This window comes from Ptychodera flava (genome assembly GCF_041260155.1).
Source record: "Ptychodera flava strain L36383 chromosome 23 unlocalized genomic scaffold, AS_Pfla_20210202 Scaffold_24__1_contigs__length_23054250_pilon, whole genome shotgun sequence".
Lineage (NCBI taxonomy): Eukaryota > Metazoa > Hemichordata > Enteropneusta > Ptychoderidae > Ptychodera > Ptychodera flava.
In genome coordinates this window covers 14856889-14881557 of record NW_027248278.1, presented here as the reverse complement: position 1 = coordinate 14881557, position 24669 = coordinate 14856889, and positions in this window count along the sequence as shown.

Genomic DNA, 24669 nt, shown 5'->3' with positions numbered 1-24669 from the left:
AGCTCATGTGTGTAAACACGTGAGCTAAAACTCTAAGCAAAATATTGACATCCTAGTGTACGTCTGCGGAATGAGCTACCAGTGTCACACTGTAGTCCGACTGGTTAAGAGCACTTTGTACTCAACAGATATATTGATGGTGACTATTTAGGTATGAGATACAGTGATATTTGTTTTGTGTCTGGTTTGCCTTGCAGAGATCGACGAGTGTACATGTTGCTCATTATTAGAAAAGTAAACATTTGCAACCAATTGAGTCTTTGGTGTTAGATTGAAGCGCATTGCAAACGTTTCACTCATAACACTGCCTCGTCTAAAATCACATCCTACTACGTTAGCAGTGAGATTCTCGTTCTGTGCCCGGGGTTCTGTATCACATGTCGATACCAGTAGTCAGCTGTCTCAAGATTTACCTCAACGACAACTACCGTAAAATTATGTCTACTAGAATCCGAACGTACATCAGATGAGCCAATATCACTTCCGTACGTATACTGTAACCTAATGTACAAGGCAGGGAATACTGACAGTGACAAGTTTTTGAAATGCAGCGATAGATTTGAAATGACAGTTGAAAAGACAAATGAAGTGAACAAGAAATAATCAAAAGAGTCTTCCGTGTTTCGTAGAGGTTTATACAGTTATTCTAAACAACCATTGATCACCTTCGTGCTAACTTACCAATGACTATTAAAGCTATGAGAGTAATGACGTGCCAAAATACCGCTCAGCATTTATAGCAGAAAATCAGGCTGTTTAAATCACGATTATCCTCATAGTGGTATGTCTTGCGTTCATGTGAGATGAACATCACACTGTCCGCTGAGTAAATTTCGCGTAATCGTATTGTATAATTGAGGCAAGAAAAAGAGGAGTTAAAAATTGCATTTTGATCAGAATATTTACTTGTTTCTTAATAAAGTTCCGAGATCAAAATAAATACCTGAAAGTAAACTTTGATGATTTGTGTACATATGTAATGTATTTTACAAGTAAGCTTGTTGTGAGTGACATGCTGAAACGACTGTCGTTATTGTAGACTATACAGTGTATGGGAAATGTTCGCCGTGCGCTGCGCTGTAATCTAACACAAAACAATTTGTTGCGATTGTTTACTTCTCTAATGATAAGCAACATGTAGACTCGACGAGCTCTGCAAGACAAACCGGACACTGAATCAAAGTCCACCTGTAAATTCCTCCTGATAAAACACTGATAACAAATGCGATCCGCCGACGCCAAGTTTCAATGGAAGCTTTCCGTCTTGAGATTACCGAATTAAATCGATTCTTTACATGTTTACCAAATCCCATGATTAATGGAGTGTCTCACAGTTCACTGGCTGGTGTTCACCTTTCAGAAATAATCAGTTTGCTTGGGACACTGGTTAATTTAGTCACACGATTCTGTGCTTCAGTCGAATATCTTCAAAGCTTCTGATAATTTGTTGGAAGTTGAAGCGATAGCTGAGTTTTCTTGTCTGTTCACGATCGGGCTGTAATGTTTAACGATCTGCACTATTTCGTGATAGGTGTGGCCGTATGAAATCCAGTTGTGTCTGGTTCGTTGACACATTCCTGACCGAATCTCTCAAGTTTTCAAATATCCTTCTTGAGCTATTCAATTGGGTCGTTTTAAATTTCTTATCTATTCTTACCTGACTTCTCATCATAAATTGTGATGTACTGTTGGCTATTTTTTCAGAACTTTTGTTTTGTGGTTTCCCTACATTTTCCGCATTGAATCCGTAAGCTGTAATTAAATGTCAAGTATTTAGAATATCAACATAACCTATATGAGTATAATATACATTGATATTGTTAATAATTGTATTGAAGTCCGGACTACAATTCCAAACAATAAACAATGATCACTACACACATACAAGCTATGTTGACAAAAAGAATATGTGAAATGTCAGCATGACAAACGGATTACGGCAAGACACGGTAGTTGATATACAGAAGCAGAATAGTGAAAAACTTGCCTCAAGTTACATCCCATGGCCCTTTAAAGATGCATTACTGCACAGATATAGTAAGTTTTATATTTTGAAAAAAAATCTTCATAATTTGTACCCTACACAATTACGTTTGGTGAAAATGATATGTGTTCGCGAAATTCGAAATACCCTTCCTAATTATCATTTAAAATTATCATTATATTAATTTATGTCCCTTTTTAAAAAAATATTACCTGCATGGAACGATTACAAATTACTTTCAAATAAATTTATGTAACTTTGAAAAAAATATCGCCTGCATAGATAAAGCTTGTTTATATTGTAAAAACTTTATATTTTGCACCTAAGACAACTAAGTACTTTGAAATGACTGTTTTGGATGACTTTTCAAAATCAAATTATTCGTGTCAAGTACATGCCCTTCTAATCGATATATTGTACAGAAATACATTTATATAAATTGTTAAATTTTGCAATAATGCACCCCTCCAGGCCTATAATGAACGAAAGCAAACTTTGCACTCCATAATGTACTCGGCGAAGCCGAGTACATTATGGAGTGCAAAGTTTGATTGAGTCCATTATGGGCCGGGAGGGGGTACATTATTGCTATTATTTTACAGTTTTGGCAAGGCCAGTGAAATTTTAGTTGCAGAAAATGAATAAGAAGGAAATTTAAACTGAGTTTGAAGCTAGTGACCGTCGTCTGGCATGATCGGTCCTGACTCTGTATACTGTGTACATTTACTTGCACTCCACACTGCACTGCACTGCACTGAACACGCACGTTCAACACAAAAATAAGCAGCAATTTCACGTTTCAATTTGGAATTAAAAAACGGTGTATTTTCGAAGGAAATGAAAAGGGATTGCATCTCTACCGTCTATATTGAACTTGAAACATCAAATTAAATATCCTGCCATTCGAAAAGCCGACACGGTGAAATACCAGACATGAAGAAAACGGAATGATCATGCATCGTCATCAGCATGATCAGCGAGCTGAATGGTGTCAGCTGATCAATACGATCATTATTATGTCGCTAGTAGTACAGCATTCATTGCAAACGATATCAACAGAGTTCTACAATGTTATTCAAATGCTTATATTTCATTTATAATTGAGTCTATAAATTTAATTTTCGATGGCTTCTTCAGAAGAGCTATTTTATTTGGGCGAACGAGAAAACGTGACGTATACGTGTGCTTGAAATGTACAGTTGACAAACATACTGGAAGGTCTCCGTCGCGATATCGTAAAACAAGGCAAGGTGAAATCACAAGAAAATGAGAATTCCAGATAAGAACTGAAGGTGCTTACATGTTTCACAACAAGTTATTTAATTAAGACTAGAAAAATTAGCATTTAACTTTACCTACTAATGTGACTCCTGAATGGAAGAAATGACTTTGACAAAATTAAAATCTTAGTTATCAAGCATTGAAGTTGACTGCTGATGACTCGACATGTATTGACATCTATCAGACACTACTGGACGCATGAAATAATACAGTATGACATGAATTACTGCATACTTTTTAACTGTTATGAAATTGTGCAAAACAATTGTACCCTTGACCTGTCGCGTTTTAAAGTGACACACAACAAGCAATGAGATGTTACGCAACATTTGCACACCTCAGGATAATCACTATCCAAAGCACAAGAACAAAGACAGACACACACTAACACGGACAGACAGACAGACATCGCTATGACATTAGCCCACGTGTGAACACGGAAGGTAAAAAAGATGGATGATAGTTGTCTCCGATTACAGTCAGTGCATCTGAATTAGGTGGCTGAGATGTTAGATCAACCGAGAGTCCACGGTCGTCATGATTGTTGGCAGTAGCTGACCTTGGACCGAGACTTTAAATGGCACCTAGTAATTTCCGTAGACAATAGTTTGATGACAGCACTGCCGTTGTTTGCCCGTTTACGGCTGATTCGAGTAGCCTTTCACGCTCGCATCGTTTACCTGGCATCTGACATACATCATATGCCATGTGTCTAACCTAGTATCGTCTAGGAGTTTGGAAAGCGTACTGAGTTCTTTTTCACCTAATACAGCAACGAAGCGAACCATGTTGTAAACAAAACGTAGAAGTAGAACCAGCGTATCGAACAGAGACTGCATGCTGAGCGCGAGCTAGGCACGGCAGACGCAAGTACGTGTCGGAGGACTCAACAAATGTGATCAATCGTACAGTAAGACATTGTTATCAATATTGTGCACCATTATCAGATTTATAGTTTTTTTGTATAATATGGTTTATTCTATACTTTCCCTACTTTTTTTGTTTTCAAAAAAACAAAACAAAAAAAAACAAAAAAAAACTTCGATGTTATGCTTGCTGTGAGGCTGTAATGCTGAATAATGGAATACATCGTCAGTGATAATGTTTGGATATGACGTCACAAAATTCACTTGTATTGACAAACTAATAATATAATAAATTTTAGGTGTAATTTGTATATTGAAACATTCAGCTACACAATTTTTAGTGGAAAGTTGCTAATAGTTTGTCCAATAGATTCTAATGTATTATGATTTGATATTTTTGGTTAACCACTACATTGGCCACATCTTTCATTTTTATAGTTGCCATAGATGCGCAAACATGATGACTTTACCCAAAAGCATGCATGACATTTCATGACCCTTCAAAAATGCTTTCTTAAAAATAGTGACCACCGCCAAAAATTATCGGCCCTCCCAACTTGTGATTTCTGATAGGTTCCCTAGGATGTATGATTCAGTTAGCTTACCTTGAACGTTGTGTCAGAGGGATACCATTTTTATTAATAAAGTATTCATACGAAAATTGTAAGGGGAACGTTCTTCCTCTCCCACCGGAAAGTTTGATCGAACAATACATTTATGCTGTAAGAAAATTTAAAATGCAAGTAATGCCAGCAACGCAAATCGGCCATTGTATATAAAGAAACAGAGCTCAGCGATCTATAGTCTTATTTATGACATAGTGAACACCTATTGCCTGGTCATGAGGGCTATAGCGCCCGTCTATTACCCCGAGGGGCCGTGTGTTACCAGAAACACATCGCTGTTCCCCGAGGCCGTAGGCCGAGGGGTATAGCGATGTGTTTCTGGTAACACACGGCCACGAGGGGTAATAGACGAGCGCTATAGCCCGAATAAAGACCAGGCTATAGGTGTTTTATAACACACCACATGCTCATGTTGTATTGTTATATAGTTTTTAATGTGTTTTGATATTTTGCACCGCAAAAATCCATTGTGACAAGTTTACTGGGCGATGTACAGCGGTTTCAGTTGTGCGTGGTGCCATTTTCTTTCAAAAAATATTCTAAGCATACCTGGCGACATCCTTAGTTGCAATTTAATCTTTTCCGTCAATGAGCTGTTCAGGTTTCCACTCTGTTGGAATGTTTGAAAATGTTGGAAAATCTGCTGTTTTTTTAGAATGTGTCGTCACCTATCCCGGACGCACATCACGTTCTAGTCACCCGCCATTGTAGCAAAGCTGCAGACGACACTAGGGTCGGGTAACAGGGCACTTTTCCAAATTTGGTCAAAACTATTTCCCTAGGGAAATAGCTTTTCAAAAAATACCCTCTCACGTCACTTTTTTCGATCCAGTGGGGACTAGACGTATCTATTTTCTCGTCACGTGACGTATTCTGGCGTATCGCGACACGGAATGAGTATGTGGCGTCTTATGATTTTATTATGACATAGTGCAACTATCTGTGCATGCGGCTTGCTCTTCGTAGTCGGAGAAGAAAAAACTAACCCAAGCGAAATAAACCACGCATTGCTCTTTCGATTTCAAGATAAAAGTTATCTTGAGTCTTTTGACAATTATTTCCATAAAGCATCATTTGACTTTGATCGGTAGATTAATCACAGACTGTTGGACGTAATCCTTTTACCAAAATCATAATGATTGCCCTCTCAACCTTTCGATTGTCATGTAGCGGTCAAGACAGAAACAACATTGTAAATAGTCCTACTCGCGTTTATTTTGCTCAAATTCCCGGCCACTCGGAGTATGGGATTGACGGTGTGGGTAAAATTTATACCACACTCGAGTGTGGGACCAATTTTTCAAAAATCTGAAATCTCAGAAATATTACACGAGCTCCCTTGTGAATTCGTAAAAATGTATTTTTGGCATATTTTTGATGAATTTAGAATGTATGATAATGTATGTAGCAAATTTGTTTTGTTTATTACGGTTGCACAGCTCTAGTTAATATGTTATCCAACTCGACGTGAGGTTTGGTTGCACCACTTGCGTTGATTTAGTTGTATTGTATTCTAGATCTCATTTGCTTTGTTCACTGTAGAGTATGTTGTCATCTTCTACAATTAAACACAAAATAGTCATTTTTCCTATTCACCAATCTGCAAATAAGACGATCACGAAAGTGATATGGATTTTGCTTAGGGAAGGTGTTAAAGCAAGGTGGCATCAATTATAGCTCATTTTAGTTTAAGGAAGCAACTTGAGACGTCTTTGATGACAAGTTAGTCAGGCTGATCTTAACATGTTTCACTATGAACGACTGGGAAATATTATAAATTGCAACTATTGAAGTTGTGTGTGAAATTTCGACCGACGACTAGTCTGGCAAGGCATAATGAAGGAGCGCAATACGAAAGGTTGAAGTCATTTTCACAGTCAAAACAAGACAGTCTGACTGTCAGCCAAGTAAAATTTCGAGCATGCATTTGGCAGTATGAACAGAACAGGACGATAGTGCTCGAAATGGGACCTTAGTATAGCAACCTGCAACATTATGAGAAGGAAACAAAGCCGACATTCAAGGATGCGTAAATGATCACAACAACATATCATTCTGATAAAAGTGACGTCGAGAAAGGTCATTACTATGGCAACGAATACATGTTTTTTAAAAACAAACCACCCAAACAAACAAACCACCAGAGGGGAACTGTGAGCATCCAAACAGCTAATGATAAATGTGATTGGGTGATGGCAAATGTGTAAAACTGCAATAAGAAATCATGGTGTCTATGCGCTTTTTAAAACAACACAATGTTCTAAAATGTAAAGTATTCAGTTTCAGTCGGCGGGCAATGCAATTGTCAATATATCTTCCTTCGGATATTCCTTTATAATCGGGGATGCTGTGACCTACGGCACGACCTTCGGTTAACGTTTTCATCTGTGAATTACATCTATCTCTAATACTGATTTGTCTGAGTGCCGAACTATCATGTATGTCAATACAAAGTTCGACAAAGTGTTATCTGACTGCCGTCTAAACACTTTGCCCCAGATGGTACCATAGACACACAGTTATTAACCCCTACTTGAAACGTCTGTATTGAATTTATCATTTTAAACAATGATTAAACTTAAGTGGTAATTTGATTGATGTTGCCCGTACCGATTAATAGAAATCCGATAAGACCCTTCGTCAAAGATAACTGCGTCATCGACTTAGATGTTACCATGGAATGTAAATTGAAGATAATAATTAGTGACTGAAATGTGTGGGTTGTGGTGTTTTTAAGATAACGTGCTCTTAGATACTCTATTACTGCCAAAAAAGTTGCCTCTGCTAGTGCTAATCACGATCTTGTTGTTCAGGAATAGTGTAGATAGTTTGTTAGTCGAAGATATAAAATTGGGTTCAAAAATTTTATCCTTACTAGTCCGCCTCGAAAATATTCTTTTCTATAGTGTCTTACACATGGGAATCTGAGTCATTTCCGTGAAATGTTTTAATGAACCTGTTTTGGAGGTTTCAAAGACTTGTCTTTGTCAATTGCTACTAATGCTGTACAAATATCTCTCTTCTTCGTTGTTCTACGGATTTCTGTATTTTATATTAAAATATTTCATTTACAATGGTTAGGCGTATTTTGTAGTTATGCTAAGAGATAGCCATACTGAAAAGTGTGAGACTGCTACACAGAATTCTACATCGCTATAGTGCCATGGTCATTAGGTATTGTTTTGCTTATTTTAACGTTAGACTGACAGTATTTTTTGAAAATATTAAAATCTTATATTTGGCTCTTATTTACTCATTGTGACACTAAGCCCCTTTCCTCAAAGAACGACGGAAATCGAGCCTATTTGAATAATTATTTAGTAAACGTCAATAAAAATGCTGAGACTTAAATTATTTTAAATATCCAATATGGCCAAAACAAGCGCTTCATGGGTTGACTAAGTGGGATACGTTAGACGAAAATCTACGGCGACACTGTTGACCCATGACCTTCTCCCAGCTGGCTAGCCCTCACGTTGACGACTTCACATTCACATCAGTTTTGTCTTCGAGCCAGCAAAAGAAAGTAGTACGTGCTTCTACACCGACTGAATTCTCTGATATGCTTAGTCGTTACAGTTTTGTATGTACTAACTACTAAGTATGATTCTTTAGACATAATGAGGGAAATTTAGTATGGGTCTCGCTATCTTCCTATACCCTCCGCTACCTCAAATTCATTTGCATAAAAACATCTAGCCTAATTTTTAGCACCAGATTTCGCACAATGAAAGTGTCATTTGCCTGCATATTGAATTTTTTCAAAGAAACTAGAAAGAAACATAATGCCTAAATGATTACTTGTGACTTATCACATCAGAAGTATTGATGCGCAAGAATATTTGGATAAACCCTCTCATTTACTCTTCTGGACAGCAAATTATCCCTTTAATATGGGCAATCTTGATCATGTGTTTCGAGTGTTCTTTTCCGACTGTCTATTATTTATCCGTTATACAATGTCAAGATAATTTGGTTTGATATGATGGTTAGCAAACAGGCAGGGAAGCTGAGCTTCTGTCATTAACGATTGTTGACATGTTCATAACTCTGCGCACGGAAATGAGTTTACCGTATCTTTCAGTCTACCAAAATGAAGGATATCGGTGGATGATTGGTTGATTAATAGTAATTGCTGTAAAATGATTAAGAGAAATAGTTGATAAGCTTAATAAAAAATAAATGAAAGTCAATCCAACCAAGGACGAGGACAGATGTGGTAAGATTTGGCATGCGCCTTTCTCACATCCACTTTCCCGTATCTTCTTCTGAGGCAGTTATCCTTTGCTGATAGTGATAACGCATGTTTCAGTAGTATGTACGCAGGTGATGCTTTTTATTTTACAATATTTATATCACCATCTGTTACTTTATCCTCTTACATGCAAGTGTACATGAATATGACCACATAATGGGCTGCTTTATGTACCACTCCGAATTAGAACAATGTACATAGCTCAACCTTTTTATGTAAGAATTTTTCCAGATATGTACACCATAAAGGCCAAAAATCATAAAAATCTGTTTCTTTTCTTTTCTTTTCTTTTTTGTTCTTTTCTTTTCTTTTTTTTTCTTTTCTTTTCTTTTCTTTTCTTTTCTTTTCTTTTCTTTTCTTTTCTTTTCTTTTCTTTTTAATAAACCTTATTCAAACTTATTCGAGGGTAGCTTGGTAAGCTTCAGTAAAGATGATTATCTTCCCAAAGGCCCTCAATAGAACCTACATACTGATACAAAGCAGAACAACATGGACACGTGGCGAACAAAGCAAGCACAACACCATACAGTGCACAGATCAAAGTGACCAGATGTGAACCAGCATACAAGAAAAAAGTGAATGCCCAGTCACACTAAACGAAAAAAAAAAGGTGTCATGTGTTTCTAAAAGGAACCTTCAGAGCTATTTCTTCTCTTTTCTGTTGCCTCAATATCACTTTGTCGCCATTCTATCTATGATTCTGATTAAATTACTCTATCAATTACTCTATCAAATACGAACAAATACCACGCCTCGTTTTGAGAAATAAGCGATTGACCAAAAACATGTCAGTGTCAATTACACATTGTCATGTCTTTTTTGAGTCAAATAAATAGTAAGGAAAATGTAGCCTTCCCATTTCAGAAATTCAAAAGGGTTATATTCTGTAGTCTTTAATTATGTATCATAAGATATTATTAAATTAATTATTTTTCTGGAATGATACTGATTGTTGGACCAGTTTTAATGTCGTTTTTATAAGCGAGGACGTTGTGAGATATTTGCTAGTAAGAAGCATCTCTGTGAGCTTTGTCTATGGCTGTTGTCAATCACAGAATTGTGACATGTCAGGTACACAGGATTCAATTTATGTATCCTAATTTTTAATGGTCTTGCCGTTGCATCTTTGATGATTCAGTCATTATGTTTTCTTTAATCAGCAATGAAGAAGTGAGTTCTTGGGTTGTTACAAGCTAGGCTCTCAGCTATTCTCTTAGGTTTTCGTCCATCACAGATACAGTGACATGTAAGAGTGCTTTGATGCAATATTTGCATAGTCAAACAAACACAGAAGTAGAGAGGGGAATTAAATGTCAACTGTCTCCACACTTACTTTAGATGGTAGTATCAACAATGACCACAGAGCACCACCTTGTTTCAACATCAGTCAATTTACCATAAACAATATCTGTGACAACTGAAGTGTACCAAATCTTCTTGTGTCAGGCATCACCTTGTCCTCAATTGCATTGTCCTACTTAGTAGAATTGCAGTATAAAGCACCAGCTCAAATGTTACTGCCTCAACGTGAAAGACATGAGGAATATAATTATGTGTTATGTTGAGTAGCACTGGGGAAATATGTTGAATATAATGCTATAAACAACTAGTAGGGACGCTAAAATACGCAAAAAAAAAATTTACTCGGCTTTTCAGCAGACTAAGAATCTGACTTTACAGCTATGGTTGACATACCGTTTGAAATAGAGGCTTGATTTGTTGGAAATTGTACTTTTCTAAGACCAAGAAAGGCTGAAGGACAGTATGTATGAGAAACGTGTCGCGATCGTTCAATAGAATATACTAAACATATGGTAATGATAGGCCAAGGGGGCCTTTGCACCAGAAATAATATGTGGAGTATCAAAATAACTGAAAAAAATGAGTAGAACAAATGATCTGATAAGATTCTAACCTGATTAAACAGCATACTGACAAGATGACTAGAATAAAAACACATCTAAACCTTTTCTGTAATGAAGGTACTATACATAAAAGAAACGACGGTGAGAACTTAAGAAATGAACTAAAAATTGAAGAAAGTTATATGCGTTAGCATGTTTTTTTTTTCAAATAAACAAAAAGCTTAATTTCCACATTTGAGCGTTGTCATTTTCGAAAATTCTGAGGAAGTGTATGCTTTACAAAACAAGAACCTCTTGAGCCAAGTGTATTTTAACGCTTGCTGTAATCTTCGTCTTATAATTTTGCCTCTCAGATACATGATATGGCAGGATAAATATCCTTCCAAACAAACGTACATGTTGACAGTACTTCCCTCGCACGCTCGCTCCCTACCTACCTACCCACACATCAACCCACCTATGTATTTGAGGGAGGATGACAAGAAAAACAAAAAACAGCCAATTCCTCTGGTCTGCAGCGAGCACTCGAGGCCAAAGCTTGAAAAAAAACCTTGTGGAATTGTTTTTATTTCTGATAATATCGGCAATATCATAAAGTTCATCAAGAAGATACATTTTTGGAGGACAAAACTTTTGCACAGATGCTCTTTTAACTTGTCAGCTCGCGGCCCCCTAAATAAATCTCTGGGAGTTGTAATATCCTGCCAGCCATAAAATAAAACAAAATTCTTACAAAGCTATGCTTGGGAACTGACTAATAGAAATACCTATTACAGGAGACGAAAGTACGTTAATTAATTCTGGAAGGGTTTCAGCCAATAGGAACAAGCGACCCTAACGGCTGCTATAGCCCCGCTGTGTTTATGTAGAGAATAAGTATTTTTGACACGTGTGTTAATGAAGAAGGTTGAAATCTTTGATAGCTCGTTTCAGTGGCCAGACAAAAAGTGGCAAAAATAGCTGCATAATACACAATTGAAGATTTCATCATAATTTGAATATATCACATTGGATCACCCCTAACAACATGTCAACTAAAGCTATCTGACAAAAAAAAAAATTGAGAATCAAATTTTCTGACGAAAAATGGCAAAACTTGCCCCAAAATAAAAATTGCAGAATTCATAATAATTTTAATATATCATATGAAAATAATCCCTTGGAACCTGCATACCAAATATCAAAGCTATCAGACATGCAGTTTTCGAGAAACAAATATTTTGACCAAAAATTTGAACAAATCTTACTGAAGTTACCCTCAGTAGACTGCATATCGAATTTCAAAGAATCGGACATGCGGTTTCAGAGAAAAAACATTTTTACCAAACTCAGCAAACAATGGCCTAAAATACAAATATACAAATTTCACCACAATTTGAACAAACGTAAGTGACGTCACCTAAGTGAACCGCATATGAAATTTCAAATCAAATGGACTTAGACTTGCGGTTTCAGAGAAGAAATTAATTGTTGACTGACGACGGACGGATGACAACAACGACAACTCTTGCTAGCTGACAGCGGAGTTAAAACAAATCTGGGATAGCATTTATTAATGGCAGTGACCAGTGTTTTCTGCGGTATTTGCATGGAATATTGTTTCTGCTTATTAAAAACAGGGCAACAAGAATAGGTAAATGATAGGTTTGAGAAGAGAACTCCGTAACATCTGGGATTGAATGTTTATCAAGGTACAAATATTGACTTGAGGGGGAGGGTGACATAAATGCAGTCGTGGAGCAGATGTGACAGAGTTGCGCTGCAAACAAGCCTAAGATTTCGTCTCTGGGGTCACACTTTAAAATATTTCCACTGATGTATCGTTAAGCTTGTCTTCAAGACCCCACACCAAAATGGGTGTTTCTATACCACAGTTTAGAGCAAAATTGGACTTTTCTCTGGTGGCGATCCAGATAGACATCGGAATCAACCCAAGATGGCTGCCTTCGTCATACAATTGCTGAACTGTCAACTATCATTGTCGGTGAAATTGTCGGTCTCTTAGTGATGGCAGGTGACGTGGAGAGTAACCTTGCCCAAACTAAGGTCTGCAAGTACCACAACCACTCGTGGGAAAGAATTGGCAACTAAAAATGATATTTCAGGTATCAATGATAAACTTGATAAGATTATCGACGAGTCAGAAGCAATTCATGCGAAATTAGTAGAGGTACTGCAGAACAGAATGGATAATATCGAGGATGAGATGTCAGAGTTACGTGAAAATGTCCAGCAAAATACAAATAAACTCGAAGATTTTGATACAAATCGCCGACTTAATGAGAGAAATCAACCGGTCTTTGCATCAATTAAAGAAAGAAATATGATTTAAACGAGTCAACGGCGATCAAGAGAATCAAAGGTTCTGTTTGCTGCGAAGAAACTACTAGGAGAGGACTTCTCGAAACGTTTATGGCGTATTCGATTCAACCTTCAGTTCTTCCGTAAATCGTTGCTGGAAGACAGTCCGCTGCTAAAAACGTATATTCATTACGACAGGCTGACCACAAAGGGTACACACGGCAAGTAACTATCTACTAAGATATTACTTTTATTTTCTGAGCCACGCAAATCAAAAGATCAATTTGTCAATAGGGCGGGAAAGGCTTTGCTAAACATCTGTTGTCATTTTGATTTACACATTTTAAATGGCAGAATTACCAATGACAAAGAAGGTCATTTTACGTGTGTCACACCAAATGGTGCAAGCGTCGTTGGTTACATCATCATGTCAGCTGGTTTATTCTCTCCGGTATATTTCTTTGAAGTTATTCAAAAAATAGAATCAGATCATTTTCCTGTCAGCTGTTATTTGAATGTTGTAAGAGATTTTAGTACGAAATATTCCGTCAATACAAGTAATAACACGATTGCAACTAATTTGGGATAATGGATTTTTATTATTTTTCTAATTTCTCAAAAGTATTAGGTGCTGTATAGCTGAATGTTGCAATATTAACATTACTCATAAAAAGTGTTTACTATAAAAAAAGCAGATGAGGTTATATTTGTGGACTAAATCGGCATCACTTTACAATCAAATCATCCCAAATTAGTTCCAATCGTGTTTAATACCGATGCACGGAGTAAACGCTATTATTATTCAGGTAATTGTATAAACACTTTCAGAGACAAACTTGTTTCTTCAGATGTAACTGATACAATGCAAGAAACCCGCATGGCCCTAACAAACGTAAGTCGTGCAACTAAGAAATTAAATGAGGCCCTTCAGACTGCAGGTGCTGACGGAAGGTGCAGCCAATACAAAAAACAAAAATTTACCCAGCCGCCCTGGTTTGGATGATCATGTCAAAGGGCAAAGAAAACTATGCAAAAAATTTAAAGCTGTTAAGACAGCTTGATACTCTTGATTCGTTAGATAATTATAAACGGGCAAGAAAATTTTTCAAACAGATATGTAAAAACTCCAAGAAAACGTATCAGAACAGTATAAGAAATAATTTTAGAGATGCGGCAGAAAATAATTCACATGCTTTACGACTATTTTGAAGTCCATATTTGCCGCAAAAACAACCCAGCAAACGAAATAAGCATTGAATAATGGAATTCAAGCCTGGTACGATTAATTCAGTACTCTTTTTAAGGACTGCAATCATTCTGACATTGGGGATTCACAGTTTTTATCCTCCGTTGAAGAGGAAATTGAAAGGTTTGATTTAAGAAACGATGATTTGGACCAAGATTTGACAGAGTTTAATGATCCAATCACAGCAAACGAGGTTTTGAATAGCCTTAGAAAGTTAAAAACTGACTGGCTGCCAAATAAATTTTTCAAACATTCAGCAAATGTGATATTATCTTTATCGGCAGAAATGTTAAATGTTATTTTTCGACACTGAAGTATTTCCTGAAGAATGGTCACTTGCTATTATTATTCCATTATTCAAGAAAGGTGCTACTGATGACATTAACAACTATAGAGGAATATCCCTACTAAATGTGTTGGGAAAATTTTTTACCTCTATCTTAAACGAGCGTTTAACACAATGGTCGGAAGAATATTGTATTCTTTCAGATTGTCAAGCAGGATTTAAAACAAAATCACAGTAAGATTGACAAGATTTTCATTCTGCATGCAATCTTCAAGAAAATTTAAGTACCAGACGTGTAAAGTTATGTTGTCTTTTATCGACTTCTCCTAATAATTTGATAAAGTGAATTATTCACTTCTAATGTATAGAATAATGTCACTTTGTGTTCGAGGAAAAATGTACCACATTCTTTATTCTATGTAGAGTAATATTTAATCCTGTGTTAAGTCAGGTAATGTAACCTCGAGTACTTTAACTGTCCAGTCGGTGTAAGACAGAGTTGCATTTTAAGGCCAATCATATTCAGTTTATTCATTGAAGACTAATTCAACGTTCATGTCGACAGGATATATGGGAATTTAGTTGACACAAGGGATGTACGATCTCTTTTGTTTCTACGCAGACGATGTAGTATTATTTTCAGATTCTGTGAGCAATCTTTAACTGTTGATTAGTAATTGTGTAAAAAGTGGCATATGCAACTAAATTTGGGTAAAACAAAGGTCATGATCTTTCGAAAAGGTGGCCATAGGTCCAGATGAGAAAGTTGCAATTTGGTACCAATGTAATTGAGATTGTATCGAATTATAAATACTTGGGCTAATTGTTATCCACTAGAAACAGCTGATCTAAAGCAGTTATTACACTAGCAAGTCAAGCCAGTAAGGCTTTAAATTTATTATCACTTGGAAGATGGAAACTCGAACACTTTGATTTCCGTTCTCACTTTAGACTGGTTGATACCATGATTTTACCCATTCTGTGTTATCGCTCTGAAATTTGGGGATTTCAATACTACGACGTGTTAGAGAAAATCCAGAGAATATGGTGCAGAATATTTTTAGGGGTTGTACGTCATACCACCGATGAAGCTATATTGGTGGTTGTGGCCGATTAGATATTATTTTCATACGTTAAAACGTTGTATACGTTTTTGGACGAGACTGATTCAGATGCCTGAAAATCGTCTTCCTCGACAGGCCTATCGAATGTTATGTAATTTAGACTCTTTAGGACGCCATACTTGGGCAACTTCTGTCAAAACTATCCTGTTATCACATGGTTTTGGTGTTGTCTGGTTTACACAGGAAGTGTGTAATATAGATTTATTTCTATCAATATTTGGGACAAGAGCTTCAGATATTATTAAGCAAAAAGGCAAACCAGATTGTCACTCAAACTTAAACTGAGATGATACAGAGAGTATAAAAGTTATGAGCCAGAAAAATACCTAACACTACATTGCATTTTAATGTAATTCAAAAATTTGCTCGTTTCCGTTGTGCTGCTCTTCCTCTTGGAATAGAGGAAAGGAGAAGACATGTGTTCTTTGTATAACGATTTAAGAAAAGTATACTTACCAAATAAAATGTACATCCGAATTTTCACAAGAATAAAAATCTGTATAGTTCAAACAATACTGATCAACTGGGCAGTCTCTGTTAGTTTGTGAACCTTGAATTGAGAGAATCACATGTACACAGTGATTGATGCATGCATTCTCCTCACTGTTCTCTTGTGTTGCAGTTGACGAAATTGTATGTATTTCCCTTTCTTTATGATCTGTATTATTCTCTGTCACAAGCTATGTATTCTGTACAACTCATCTTTGTATGTGGGCAGGTGGCCTTGAATGCAAAAAAAAAAACCAACAACTTACTTACCTGAATATTGGCCAGAACAATATCGAAGTTTACACATTGCAAATATGCTGGAAAACAGTTTGTCCCTCTAGTTACAGTACAGCAGTATTAACTTGGCGGAGAGTCACATCCGCTCTACCAGTAGAGTGAACTACCATGTGTGCAACGACAGCAAGCAATGTTTCATCCCTTTTGGATTATTGATTTCCTGGTTCAGTGAAAACTTGCACCCTAAAATTTTCATTTCAAACTACGAAAGTTGCTATTGATATATTGGTCCATCTGTCCGACATAGGTGGGGTGGCATATGCTCCATTCATTTTATTCTATCTTGTAATTGCTTGGAATAAGAGGGACTTTATGATTTTCCTATATCACCAAACAGTAGACTGAACTTACTCATCATTCAAAAGCATCTGAAAATCACATCGTTGGGGAAATAGAAGTTGCACAAAATCAGTATAGGGCCAAAATATTGTAGATCTTGATCAAATTAGTGATTGCAGTGAACAATTCAGACGTAGACTATGCAAATGTTTGGCGAGGATCTGACGGCATTCATTATTACCCGGTGCACTACTACGTATTCTAGGCAAAGGAGGAGGGTAAACTCCAGAGAACGGGAAAGGTCGGTCTGTACATTAGCAACGGAGTTAGACATGAGAACATTCATCGGGGTGTTTGTGCTGTTCAGAATGTGTTGACGGCTTGAAATATATTTATTGGTCAGGCCTTGTTTCTTCGCTCAGTATTTTGTCCAATTGAAATAGAACATGTCATGTAACCGCTTCAATACAGCATGGAGCCATATAACATTGATAACACTACATTGTGTAATGCACCCAAAATATCAGAGAAGCGGGATAGAATGTTGAAAGTCAGTTAACGACAGAATAAACAGCATCCTGTACTAAAGAACAGAACGCGAAATGGCAAGTTATGAAGGTATCACCTCTTACCGAGGTCGCTCAAATAATGTTCTCTTTAACCCATTAAATATGACTTTTGCAAGTAAATATTCGTAACTTTTTCATGGATCACTAATCTGCACATAGTCTCAAATAAGTCACAACAGTAATGATTAAGTGTCAGTCTAACTGAAGAAGTTTAGCCTGTAACTACTCAAGCTGTCAGCTGCGAAACGACAAATATGGAGCTTGACATCAGGATCTTCACACTCGTGAGATCCTTCGTAATTCCTTATGTTACGTGCAGAGCAAACGAACAAAAGGGTGAACTCAGCAGTTTCCGTTTAAAACAAAATTTATTATCAAAATAAAACTAATTGCTAAATTAGGGATAAGTACAAGCTTAAAAGTGTACAGACTACTTATCTCAGCTGGGACGGCAAAACTCCAGTCTCAGAGTTGTAACAGTCAGTCGAATGAATGAACAGTCCTTTGGCTTGCAGGCTTGCAGTTGCACGAAAGTCCACAGTATAAATCCAGCGTTGGCAGTGAAGGTCTTGAATAGTCTTGAGAATTACTACTGCTGGGTTTCCAGATGTATACACACAAGAGACACGATCCCAAAAGTCTGACTGGAAGCTGTGCATGTCCCTTTTATACAAGTGTTTACATAAGCATATAAGAACAATCTAGAACTTTTATTGACATGCTAATTACTGTTCTAAAATTATCTCTCTTACACAACTAACTAAATTTCTAGAACATTCCAAACATGACTAATTGAATTCAAGGTTGTGAGGTCATTAAGGGCAGTGACCTTGAGAATGTTCTAGACTAATTGAACTCAGGTCATGATGAGTGTGGGGGGAAATGACCTACATAACACACCCCCTCTTCAAAAAAAGAAAATTTTTCAAAGAAAAATCTTTCTTTTACAAATGTAATCTTAAAAGTGTGAACAACAATAAGCTCTAAATACGAGAGAGACAGTCTGCAATTAAATTGTCTCTGCCTTTGATATGTCTAATGTCAAGATTAAACTCCTGTAACATTAAACTCCATCTTAGCAATCTCTGATTTTTGCCTTTAAATTTCTGCAGAAAAACAAGAGGGTTGTGATCAATATAAACCACTATTGGCTGATTTGAAGAAGTAACATAAACTTCAAAATGCAGTAAAGCTAATATCAAAGATAAACAATCTTTTCCAATTGTAGAGTAGTTTCTCTGGGATTTCTAGTTTCTTGATCTCCAAATTTGTCTGCATTTCTAATTCTAATTTTCTGAGTTCAGAGGTAGACTCGGGCTCATAATCTTTCAGGGTGGATTCCTCAAATTGGCCTAAATCAACTAGATGTTTGGCAATACAGTACTGTATTTCGCTCTTGCGCATAGATCTTTTGACTTGTACTTTAAGGAAATTGGCCAGTGTTATGAGGTTGTCTTTTCTAAGGGAATCAAATGTGTCCTGATCAAGGTCATCCATTTCCTCTGGTTTAAATTCCACCATGATTAAATTTCGCTGCGTTCATAGTATACAGTAGTTTTGAAAAAAGGCAGGCAAAATGTTGTCAAACAGCTCAAAATATACGTATCCCGGACAAGCCCCCAATTTTGTTACGTGCAGAGAAAACGAACAAAAGGGTGAACTCAGCAGTTTCCGTTTAAACAAAATTTATTACGAAAATAAAACTAGTTGCTAAATTAGGATAGAATACAAGCTTTAAAGTGTACAGACTACTTATCTCAGCTGGGACGGCAAAGCTCCAGTCTCAGAGTTGTAACAGTCAGTCGAATGAATGAACAGTCCTTTGGCTTGCAGGCTTGAAGCTGCACAAAGTCCACAGTATAAATCCAGCGTTGGCAGTGAAGGTCTTGAAAAGTCTTGAGAATGACTACTGCTGGAGTTTAGTAACACACAAGAGACACGATCCCAAAAGTCTGACTGGAAGCTGTGCATGTCCCTTTTATACACATGTGTTACATAAGCATATAAGAACAATCTAGAACTAATATTGACATGCTAATTACTGTTCTAAAATTATCTCTCTTACACAAATAACTAAATTTCTAGAACATTCCAAACATGACTAATTGAATTCAAGGTTGTGAGGTCATTAAGGGCAGTGACCTTAAGAATGTTCTAGACTAACTGAACTCAGGTCATGATGAGTGGTGGGGGGGGGAAATGACCTACATAACACTAAAACATCATTGTTCCGGATGTGAAATTCTTTATTTTTCTGGGATCCTGAGTAATGAAGAAAAAATGTAAACAATGGAACGTCTCGTATAATAACTTAGCAATGAGTGGTTTGAAAGACCTGGAAAGTATTGACACAGTTAATAAGAGGAGGATTGATGGCCAATCTGTCGTTCGACAAAGATTGTGATGCACTTAAAGTGAAAAAGTGTAGTTCGGCTGAAGCCCTTGCCTAAAATCAGTCAGGGGAAACGATAAGGTTATCTGTTCCATCGGCCGACGTGTACGCTGAGGATAAAAAAGGCTTGTAACCAACGGATCTAAGCTCCGTTTGATATAGATAATATTTGGTCACAGTTTTTTTTCAACCAAGACAAAACGTTTGCTCTAAAACGTACAAAGTATGACGTTTTTTTCATCAATGTGAGTTGGCTCTGCGTGCACAGGAAATTGTGCATCTGCCATGTATCTTTCTGCTTAAAGACCGTTATGGTAACTGGATTACACCAAATTTTTAACAAATGTATTTCACTGTGAATATAGTTCGATCGCAGGAATGTACCTGTGTTTAATGGCTGCAGCTCCGGAGATTCTTATGTTTTAATTAACATTGACTTCTACTCAGCTGCTTCTTGTCAGTCAACCGGTATCTGGCTTGAGTACCTGTAGACTTATCGCATATTGGAAGACGGTCAATAACACTCTGCCAAAATTATAAAGACAGTAATAAAAAATTCATGCTACTTTTGGCATTCATGAGCAATGTAACATCAGTTCTCCACGATCTCTCATAAGACACTGATATCAGAAACAATTGGCATACTTCAGAAAAAAAAAAGAAATGTATGTCAATATGTTTATTGCAATTGACGTAGAGTCAATCATTTCGAGTTACTTGTTATGAATATCGCACAATATCCCAGTTTATATTGCCTTGTCACATAGATATACAAGCGATATTTTTGTGCGATAATCATAGTGTTTGCAATGATATAAACATGTGATTAGCCAGTCAATGCGCATCCATAGTTTGACTTGCCTCTGATTTATTTTCTCTATTGTACAGGAGACTTGATGATTTGTCACATGCATGTAGATGACAATAGTCCTGGTTAATCATTCGTCTACTACTTAAAAGCAATCGCACATAACTTTGAAGTTCATGCAACAAGCAGTGTGATTGGTCGACTAAGATCACATGTTTGCAGAAGACCCTATTCTGTATTTAAAGATCATGATGCTGTTAAGTGTTTGAATGATATCCATGACAAATATGTTGTCGTTCCTGCTGATAAAGCTGCCAATAACATTGTATTTGTCTGTAAGAAGTATTATTTTGAATGTCTTATAGACGAACTTGGTGTAACTAAGACCTCCACCAACTCCACTTACAGACAATCAGTGTTCAACAAAACTGAAATTTTGGCAAACCATAAGTCATTCATGGATAATTTTAATGTTACAATAAAGGATGACCATAATAAGTTGCCTAGCTTATACTGGATACCAAAGCTCCACAAAACACCTTACAAAGCTAGGTTTATCGCAGGATATTCAAATGTTCAACAACAGAGTTATCAAAGATACTGACTTCTGTTCTTTGTACTGTTAAACGGGGACTTCAAGCATACTGTGATGTTGTCTTTTCTCGGAGTGGCATAAATCAAACGTGGATATAAAAAAATTCAAAGGAACTCTTGGAAAATTTGAAATCAAGATCTTTTTCTATTATTAAACTTTCGATTTTTCACATTGTATACCACAATACCACATGATAAATCAAAAGAACGCTTGAAAAACATCATCAACCAAGCATTCTTCTACAAAAACGGTTCACGCCGTTACAAATATGTAGTATTAGGGTATAATTCTACTATTTTGTTAAAAATACAACTAACGCTAAAGTGTTTTATACCGAGAAGACATAATCGATATGCTTGATTTCCTCATCGACAACATATTTGTAGAATTTGAGGGCACATTTTCCAACAGTGTATAGGAATTCCTATTGGCACTTACTGAGCTCCCTTGCTTGCAGACTTATTTCTGTTCTCATATGAGGCAGAATTTATCCAGAACTTAATTAAGGTTCCAAGACAAGAAATTGACCATTTTAAACTAACAATTCTCTAGTGTTTAATAAGCTCAGAACCCCCGTAAATTGTATATTTTCGGAAAGCCTAGATATAGAGGAACATTTTGGTTACCATAGTGTCACCATTGTTTACATAACTATCACGTGACAGGTAATTTGCATAACCTTTCAAAAATCGGTTTTCCCTATGTTTTGTTTCAATGCTTTGAGATATGTGGCTGAAATTCATGTGAGTGCAAGCTATCCTACAGGTCTTTAAAAGCGTGTCTCAGAATTTTTTTAAACCTTCTTAAACAGTTTTTATGCCAGAAAACTTCCAGAGCAGTGAATTTTACCATAGTTGATTTCTTTAAAATTATGCTCCAAAAAAACTAAGCAAGATATAGAAAATCTGAGACAAACTTTGAAAGAGCATTGTGACAGCTTGCATTCCAGCAAGTTTGAGTCAGATATTCTGAAGTATTGAGACAAAACATACGGAAAACCGTATGTTTTGAAATGTTATGCAAATTATTTTGTCACGTGATAGTTATGTAAACAATGGTGACACTGTGGTTACCAAAATGTTCCCATATATGTAGGCTTTCAGAAAATGTATACTTTACGGGGGTTCTGAGTTTATTAACCGTTAGAGAATTGTAAGATTAAAAAGGTCACATTTCTTGTCTTGGAACCATTAAACAGAAAAAAGGTCTCTGTAGCTCGAACTTTCAATCTAACATATAGATACATAGACGATGTTATTTCTATGAATAACTCTGAATTCAGTAAATATCTCGCTATGATTTATCCTCCAGAATTGGAGATTAAAGAAACTACAGAAACGGCCTTTTCTGCTTCATATCTGGACATTTTACTTGAATTTGACTCTAATGGTCACCTTTCTACTAGGCTATATGACAAGAGAGATGATTTTAACTTTAGTATCATCAATTTTCCACACCTCATAAGTAATATTCCACTCTCACCAGCTTATGGGGTATACATTTCCCAGCTTATTAGATATGCTAGAGCATGCAGTTCATATGGTGATTTTGTAGAGAGACATGGCCATCTCTCTAACAAACTATTAAATCAAGGTTACACCAGAGCAAGACTTGTCTCTACATTCAAACGCTTTTTTGGCAGGTATCGCAAGCTGGTAGATAAATACAATATCTCTCTTCGACAAATGATCACTGATGGCATCGGTGACATTGGGCCTTAGTTAGTGACCACTACCTATCTGACTTATGGCGGATGCCAAATGTGGAGCAGAATGCGCTTACTATTTTCGAAACACCTGACATCACTTCTTGGTCTTCTGGCCAGAGGTCCATATATCTTTCTTTCATGAATATGACTTTGTTTGTGTACCGTCTATTTACTGTCTGTTCTCTGCTGTTTTGTAACTATGTTTACAACTATGTCTTGCGAATTCAGACATACTGTCATTGGTTTATAGATTGCTATGATTACGATTATTTTCCGAAGGGGTTATTTTCACCAGACATCACATTCTTTTATTACAGCATGTTATAACACTCATTCGGTAACATATTTAGTCAAAATATCGAACAATCGCTCTTACAAATTTGTAGTCACTGACAATAGATAGACATGGAGGTACCATTGGCTGGCGCGTAACTTGAGTAGTGCAAATGCATGCCGGTCACACCCTCAAGAGTCTGGAAATCTACGGGAAAGACTATGAAGGCAAGCAGGCAAGTTTGAGTCAGCTTATAAAAGCTGAAATAACCCTTTTTACGCAGTGTGCCGCTCGTTCTATTGAAATGAAGGCAATGAATATACTATCTATGGTATGGCATTTATGATGGCTCTTTAGATATGAAGAATAGCAAAAGAATATGGACTCCCGGTAACTTCAAACACTAGTACTGTTTTTTGCGATAAATTAACGAGAAGCTCCTTCTCGCTTTTTGACGGAAACATATGAGATTAATTTTATTTGCACTAGTCGAATGAGGATATTGTGTTCTGGCAGTTAACTGGCGAGGAATTGGTTCCCTGTATACCAGCCTACCAGGGAGTGTATTCTCTAGATCAATTGATGCTAGTTTTATTTTTATTTGATATCTTCAAAAATTCAGATTCCCACAATCAATTGGCCAGTAATTTGTTTCTTGCCACTAAACCTGTAAGAAGATACTGTTTTCATTAGATTTCTGATGAAAGTCTTTCAAATTTTGACAAATGGGAAGCAACTAGGGTGTGATGACATGTTTTTATTTAAAAGACAATGGTTAGGCAATGTAAACATTTTGCTGGTATATATTCTGTATGTTTCTAAGTAAGTGAGCAGAAGGGAAATATCGATATTATCTAAAATACGAAAATTGTTTGCTTGTATACTACATACACCTGATGATAAACACCAACAAATATTTTCACCCTTGTATGTGTCTGTTCATAACATTAAATACGTTAAGATTTACAGATCATTTTATCATTTGGTATAATTTGTAGTCTTTTAACTATTTTCGTTGAATTTTGAGAGTTAAAAAATGCTCTTTGCCAATCCACCGAAATCAGACATAAAACTCAAAGCTTCTTCATTTTTCGATCTTAGAAATTCGTTGTGGCTATTATGGTACTGGCTTCTTATCACAAGAAACCATTTGAAGTTTATTTTATAACAAACGTTCTATGTATATGAGGTACCGTTTCATGATGTGAAAAGTCTTTAACACCTTAAGGGGTTTAGTATATCAAGTAATGTCTAATACAGGAAGTCACTGCAGCCCAAAAGTCCCTCATTTTGTCCAATAAAATGCTACCCAACTTTTCGCTTAACATACGCAAAGTATGCCCCAGAAAGTCAAATCCTTCTTCCACGTCATGTAAAAAACTTCGACGAATTTCCACGCTGCAAAGGTAAATATTTGTGAACGG